The sequence below is a fragment of the Sinocyclocheilus grahami genome, unplaced genomic scaffold, assembly GCF_001515645.1.
Source record: "Sinocyclocheilus grahami isolate Dianchi unplaced genomic scaffold, SAMN03320097.WGS_v1.1 scaffold298.1, whole genome shotgun sequence".
NCBI classification, from domain to species: domain Eukaryota; kingdom Metazoa; phylum Chordata; class Actinopteri; order Cypriniformes; family Cyprinidae; genus Sinocyclocheilus; species Sinocyclocheilus grahami.
The window spans coordinates 112,366-120,232 of NW_015505477.1; the positions used below are offsets into that span (position 1 = coordinate 112,366).

Genomic DNA, 7,867 nt, shown 5'->3' on the forward strand with positions numbered 1-7,867 from the left:
GGGGAGGATCTGGAAAATAGCCACATAACTTAAAAGCCTTCAGCGCTGATCTGAGACCAGCATTTATATGTCCTAATTGTGGTGAAGATTATGATTTGTTAAGCTTTCATTCTTTGGCAATTGTATAAAGCTAAGGTTTCAGTGAACAGCGACAATGGAGCATGCTTTTAAAGAAAGGAAATGAATGGTGCTGTCATTTTAGTATTAGAATTAGCCTATAATGACTTCAGACAATGGTTATGATGAGGGCTGTCAATTTAATACAATTAATTACACAAATAAATTGGTAAAAAAATATTTTTTATAATAAGGCAAATATTCATGCCCCCTGACCTGTACATGAATTCCTTAGTGACGGATTTTAAGTGCTCCTCTTTTAAAGAATAGCTGGAATGGGCAAAACAGAACACAGGTTTTTAATTCGACAACTGGATTCAGTTTTGGGAAACACTGAAAAGAATTATGAGACATGAAACACTGACCAAAGACTGTCTACACATGTTCATACACCAAAATTTAAAATATAAACTAGAAGGTGAACGCATGGACTAGAACAGCAGCAGACTTGTGTTCAATATTATGGAAATAAAATGAACATCAAATTCATTTGTAATGACACATTTATAGTGATATTTATAGAAAGTGCTATTCAAATTATAAAAGTTCTATAATTAATACTGATTTCAATTGCCATATACCAATGTCTGAAAGGTTCAGTACGTGAACTATATGAAAATACATTATATTATTTTGATTTGGGGGCTTTTAACAGCAGATATATGCATTTAATTGGGAATTATTTAGTTCATTAGCAAACCATGAAATTAATTTGATCGCAGTTTGCAATCGCTTCAAACATGAACATCTCACTCCTAGATGTCAGTTATTTTTGTAACATTTTCGTACCTTGTAAAAGCTAAACATAACGTTTGTAAGCTTCCTTTTTCCCTTGGCAGATGAAGAGAGCTCGCTATTGATTTCATTCACAGCACTAACACTGCATCACCACGTGGAATCGATCAACTGTTCAAGTGCTTAAGAGTGATTGTAAACTTGTGGAAAAAATAAACCTTAATGGGAGACTAAATCTCTATTATACTAAATGGCCAGTCAGACCATTAATGAAAATCAGCCGTTTCCTGTAGTTTATTTTTATAGATTACATATACAAGGATGGGTACAACAATATTTCAAAGTTTTACAGACATGTTCCTGTCCCAGTAACCTGAGGGATGAGGCTTCATCAGCAGTAAAGGTAGTTCCTTAAGGATGAGAATCATAAGAAATGTGAGGAATCTGGTTCCAATTGCACTGATTTCAGTCTCACAAGTCTACATATATATAGAAACCATCATATTGTGTTCCGGTCATTTTGACCTGTAGAGGATTACAATCTTTTTATCAACTTGTTTTCTTTCAGTTAGCACTGGTTTGTATTTCTTTTAGGAACTGATTGATTGTAGTCCTCATTGATCTGAGCTTATGCACCTCAGTTTTTCAGTGAGCTTTGCCAAAATTATCTGCAAATAATGCTTCTTATTTCACTCAAAAACTGCTGTGCATAAGCTCAGGTTAAAAAGCCCTATAACCAATCAGTTCCAAAACATGTGCCAATTGAAATGAAACAAGTTGACAAAATAATTGAAACCATGATTTGGTGAAAATATAGCATAGCAAGAGATTTACAAGGAAAAAAAGCCGGTCATTTTTGACAGAGAACACCAAATTAAGTAAAGGATTTTCAGCACAGCAGAAGAGTTAAACAAATAAATCAGTTCTGAATAAGAACTCCTTGATTCCCAATCCATTTCTCAACATTTTCTCCACACAAACAAATGGTAGGAGGCAAAAAAGTTGAGAGTGAAAACAAGGAAAAACAGTAAACCGTCTAATACACAGTCCAGCATAGCCTTGGGAACCAAAGACAACTGTTGTCTTGTCATCTTTGGCACTTTCTTCTCCGGCCTAGAAGAGAAAGATCATCGGAAAGAGTGAGAAAGTGTGTGAATTTTCCCACTGTTCTTGGCTGAGCTGAGTGACTGCATGGTCTGTACGTTTAGTAGCTGCTAATCATCTCTTCCCATCGTTGTGGTGGAAGTGCATCCTGTGCCAAGGCCTGAACCACCCTCGCCTGGCACACTGCCTGGACCATCTCGCCCAGGCTGCATAGCTGAAGTGGCTTGCAGAGCCAGCATGGACACGCAACCCAGCGGGACGTTCCTCACAACACCGCCTGGCATTAAAAGAGAGCAGATCTGTTCCGTTAGCATGCACATGCTAGCGTTGAAAAAATATTGCTTTCATGCCAAAGCATAGGCCTGATCAGTGCACATACTGTACTTTACACACTCGCTACTGGAGAACATATAGCTGTAGAAGCCAAACAGACCATTCAAAACAAAATCTGTCCTGAACGCATCCCAATCTTGCAGACTGCTCTGCAGTGCAATCTATAATGAGCCTAATTTACATATAAAGGAGGCGTGTTTGCATAAAACATCGGCTTAATATAAATAAATCACAAAACGGCACAATTTCAGTATATTTAGTTTAAGATGGAAGATTGCGTATGGTTTTACGCAACCTGCAGGCTTTTTCGCTCACGTAGCGCAACCATTAAGTGAATTTGCCCCCAAGTATCTCAAAACACAGCAGAAATGGATATTTGTTTAAATATGAATGTCACATTTTGAGGATTTACAATCGTTCTGGTGATTCTGTGAGGGTGTTAATGATGATTATCATATGAGGACGCGTTTTTGAATTGTAATCTTAATTACCGCTCGCAGTCATCTGTTGTGTTCATCAGTGGTGATGTAAATGATTGCATTAATAATTGATTGTTGGCACACTGATCTCTAGCTACATGCTCTTAACAGATGGCCTGATGCTGAATGGAGGTTTCTGCAGCTGTTGGTTACAAGTTAAGGCAGGTAGAACTGGATTTCATTTCTACCAAAAACTGTTAGTCTTTTTACTGCCTCCATGGATTTCTTTAGGTCTTCTTTATAAGGGCAGGATCGCATGCCCTTCATCCCCTGGCAAACTTGGCATACTGTGCTACATACTCCTGATTATTTACTTTTTGTTTGGAAATTTTTTTTTCAGCTTGGTCAGCTGACTAAATTTGTTACTGCCAAGGTTGTCCTTAGATACCCTTATTGCACCTAGTCTTTGCAATTCAAGCTTAATCGGTTACACGGGGAAAGTGCAGCCGTGTAGGAGGGAAACAACATCAATCTTACAGCTGTAAAGATGTCACACAGCTTACCTATTTCTACCCCTGCTGTCTCGAACAGCCACAGTGTGCATGCTTTGACCTGTTTAGTAGCTCTTGAGCCCTGTTTTCAAATGAAATATTATTAGGGGAGCAGCATGGTCTTTTGTAAGAATGCCCACGCAAGGCCTTGCCAGGTTGCAGCTGAGTGTATCGCTAGCATCGGATTCCATCCCCATGGAGAGACAGAACCAAGGAAACCAAGGGGCTGATGAATAAACAGTATCCCGCTTACTTTACTGTGAAAATGTTACTCTAGTTTGCTGTAGACTAGAGATCAGCAAACTACATGCACATGAGCAATAATAAAAAAGACAGCCATAAGTAGTTTTATTATGCATTAACCATTTATAGTCTTGAAGCCTGTTTTAATTATGTATTAAATTAGAAGACAAACACTAGTAAAGTGTGTTTAAAATGTGTTGCTCAACAGAATTGCACTGCACTGAGTGCAATTCATATGCACAACCCACTAAACTGCATGCTGCAGGCTAGTAAAGCCCAGTCTCATGAAAATGCGTATAAAAAGTACGCCAAATAAAAATGAAAACTCGTGGTATTGATACACAAAAATGGACTTTGGCGTGCATATGATACGCATGTGTTTGGTGTGCATTTAATACGCAGTTTTCGCGTGCATATGATACCAAATTTGTTGGCGTACATATGATACGCAGTTTTCGCGTACATATGATGCGCATCTACCCCACAACCCTAAACCTACCCATCGCATAGCATATACACGCCAAATCCATTTTTGCGTATCAGTACCACAAGTTTTTATTTGGCGTACTATTTACACGCACTTTCATGAGATCAGGTTGGCTAGTAGCAAAAATATTGTATTTAGTGCATCATGACCCGCTGATAGCGTTGCACAAATCATGTCCTGCTTGCTATGGGTTTATTTAAATTTGCCGATAAATACATAGTTTATTTTCTAAGTGTAGTGGATTCAGTTCTTGAATAATAAATGCTATGTATTTTTGCTACTAGCCTGCAGCAGCATTGATGGCCTTCTCATTAACAGTGTGTTTCACGCACTGATGATATTTCACTTATTATAAATATTATAATGAGATTAGAAATATAATTTATTCATTGTTTACTGATGAACAGGATTTGTGTGTGTGTGTGTGGTGAGTGCTGGTGCCGTATCTAAAGGTTTAAAATTACACAGAATAGAATGAAACCGTTGTAATGCATAAACCAAAGTAAATTGAACTAATATATACAAAAATACATATGTCTAATGTCTATGTGTTGGTACAGTTGTGCTCAAAATTATTCATACCCTTGGTAAATATGATCAAAGCTGGCTGTGAAAATAAATCTGCATTGTTTATCCACTTGATCTTTCATTCAAAAATAAAAATCTAACCTTTAATTAAAGTAAAAAAAAGTGGGGAAAAATCTAATTATGAAATAAATATTTTTCTCTAATAAAGTAAGAGGACGTGCGTCTATATCGTCCTAATGCACGGTGAGGAGAGTTTGATTGGCCAAAGACTCCAAGGATCACAGCTGGAGAACTACAGAAAATTGTTGAGTCTTGGGGTCAGAAAGCCTAAAAAAACAAAAAAAATTGTTGTTTGGAAGGGTTTCAAAAAAAATACTGCTGGAACACGGGGAAGTCGTGGCCTAATGGTTAGTGAGTCGGACTCGTAACCCAAAGATTGTGGGTTCGAGCCTCGTACCGGCAGGGATTGTAGGTGGGGGTGAATGTACAGCGCTCTCTCCCACCTTCAATACCACGACTGAGGTACCCTTGAGCAAGGCACCGAACCCCCAACTGCTCCCCGGGCACCATACTTGGCCACATGTCACGTCACGTCACTTAATGTTGTGGGCCTATTTTTCTGCCGGAGATCCTGGATATCTTGTTCAGATTGATGGCATAATGGATTCTATAAAATACCAATGGATAAAAAATTAAAAACGGACTTTCCATGCAAGAAATCTTATAATGGGCCATGGTTGAATCTTCCAACAGGACAATGCTCCACAAATAATCATCAAAATCAAAACCAATCAAATCTGGCCAGCCCCAGTTCCCTGAGCTGAACCCTATAGAAAATGAGTGTGGTGAACTGAAGAGGAGAAGCATCAACATGCAGCTGGGAATCTGAAGGGTCTGGAGAGATTCTGTATGAAGGAATGGTCTCTGATCTCCTGTCAGATGTTCTCTCTCTTCCGGCATTATAGGTGAAGACTCAGAGCTGTTCTCTTGGCAAAAGGAGGTTGCAAAAAGTGTTGGATAAAAGGGTTTGATTAATTGTGACCAATGAGTATTAGAGAAAAACATTTATTTCATAATGAGATTTATCTCCCATTTTTAATTCTTATTCTCCAATGAAAGGTTAGATTTATGTGAATTTTTAAAATAAAATATCTAAAGGATTGATACAGATTAATTTTCACAGCCTTCTTTGGTCATATTTACCAAGAGTATGAATAATTTTGAGCACAACTGTATATATCTGTGAACTGGTTCAGAGCCTAATATTAGATCTGTTGTGCATGAGTTCATCAGGTCTCTCTCTTCTCTCCCACTCACTGCAGTGTTTGAAGAGTGTAGTTGTAGTTTAGAGCACTGGCACTGATGCCCTTTACTAGTCTTCTTGAATCCTCTGTGGATTGCAGTTCAAGCGGATATATGATGAAATATTTGCTACAGACCTCTGTGTGAGGAAATAGTAAAATGGTCTTGGCATATGTTTGCCAGCCATTTTTTTAAGATTAAAGCTTTGAAAACAATTTTCCACTGAACTTGAAAGACGGCATATACAGCCAGTGGTGAATGCTTGCAGACATTCATTTTAAATGGCATTTCAGGAAATAGGCAACTAGCAGCACACTGTAAACCAGAAACCAACTGCATTTTTTCATACCAGAAGTAGAAATGGGTCATTCATGAATGCCTGTCATGTAACAAATGAACAACTCTTTAATTCATCTTTGGCTGCATTATAATGATTTCCTAATTCTGATAAAAGGTTGCACGTGTTCTGGGAATTTAGATATTGAAAATATAACATTTTAACAAATGAACACAATAACTCCAATAACGATTTGTTCATATTGTGCTGAACAAAACTGAAAGATATAGTCAGTAAAATGATCCGCTCATCCCATTCTGCATATGGGTTAATTTAACAAGCATAACAACTTGTATAAAAAGAGCTTATGTGGTGTGTACAGCAATCATTATAATCACTGAGATTTGATTTCAGGAAAACACCTTTGGATGAACATGAACAATCCTTCACTAAGTATGTTTTAAAGTATGAATTATGTTTTTAAGTGTCTAAGTGGCCAATTTAGCCAATGCTGCATTTTCTGTGAGTCTTGCACATTGGACATGCTGTTCTGTTTACAGAACACTAGGCCTACATGATTTAAATAGTCACCACTATTAATGTTTGAGAGGTTTCCTCCTGATAGGTTCTTAGCATTCAAGACACAAACCAGAATGCTTTCCATACACTGACAGCGACTCTCAAAACTACAAAATGCAAAATGCACTCTGTATAATCAAACACATCGACCATTATAAAATCAGGGTTATTATAGTAAAATACAATTAAACAAAATCAATTTAAAATATAAAAAACCTTAACTGACTTTTTTTTTTCATGTAGTTGCCAAGGCAACATTTCTCATTTTAATTTAGTTTAATTTGATGTAATAAATAGCTAAAACTGAAAAAATGATCTCTACATATTAATAGGCATTAAAAAAAAAATACTAAAATGACAAAAACACTACAAAATTACTCAAACTTAATTAAAAATTAAATAAAAATGTAAAATATAGAAATAAAGATGAATTCAAATAGTAATATAAACTCTAACAGTATCTCAATGATACTAAAATAACACTGTTTCAAATAATATAGTAATTAGTAAAAAAAATAAACACTATAATGCTGGAACATTCGTCTATACAGTATAGCCATACGCACATACATACTGTACATATAAATGGCATTTCATGTCAAAAAGGTTTCTGACCCCACCATACACATTTATATAGACTAATGCATGCAACTATGTCACATGCATAAGTGAAGACAAACAGGTATATACACTGTTAATTGGAACCACATTAAAAGCAAACCTGAACTCAATGACCCTTCAGCTAACGGCCTTGGATGTGTCCTCGAGCCATTCGTCGTGATCGTGACAATGTCACCGCACTGCTTTCATCAATTGCACAGCCGTTCACTCGATCAGAGGGATCTCAGCAGAAAGCTGGTAAGAGTAAGCTCGTCTGATGAGACCAAAGCTCTGCAAATGGCACTTGCTTCAGCACTCTCATGTTGCAAATGATCAGCTAATTGGCTAATTAAAGTAATCTTTGTATAAATTGCTCCTTAATTACAACCAGCCAATAATGAGCTATTCCAGAGGGAGGGTTACCCCCGACCCACACCACTGTGACTCACTAGCGTAGCCAGGAATTACAATGTGGGTGGGCCCAGAGAAAATTGGGTGGGCCTAGCCTAAAATGCATCTGTTATCAAAATAGGCCAACACAACAAATAGTTACACCTGCTTGAATACACCTCACCGTTTAATCAGAGCATAA

General features: G+C 37.3%; 1 long non-coding RNA gene across 1 annotated transcript; it reads right to left on the reverse strand.

The window, feature by feature from the left end:
• Positions 1 to 1,134: 1,134 nt before the first annotated feature.
• LOC107601067 (uncharacterized) lies at positions 1,135 to 7,589 on the reverse strand. Its single transcript, XR_001610883.1, has 2 exons — positions 7,397 to 7,589; positions 1,135 to 2,233 (listed from the first exon to the last, which is right to left on the reverse strand). It is a non-coding gene; the product is annotated as an uncharacterized lncRNA (long non-coding RNA).
• Between the last annotated feature and the right edge of the window lie 278 nt (positions 7,590 to 7,867).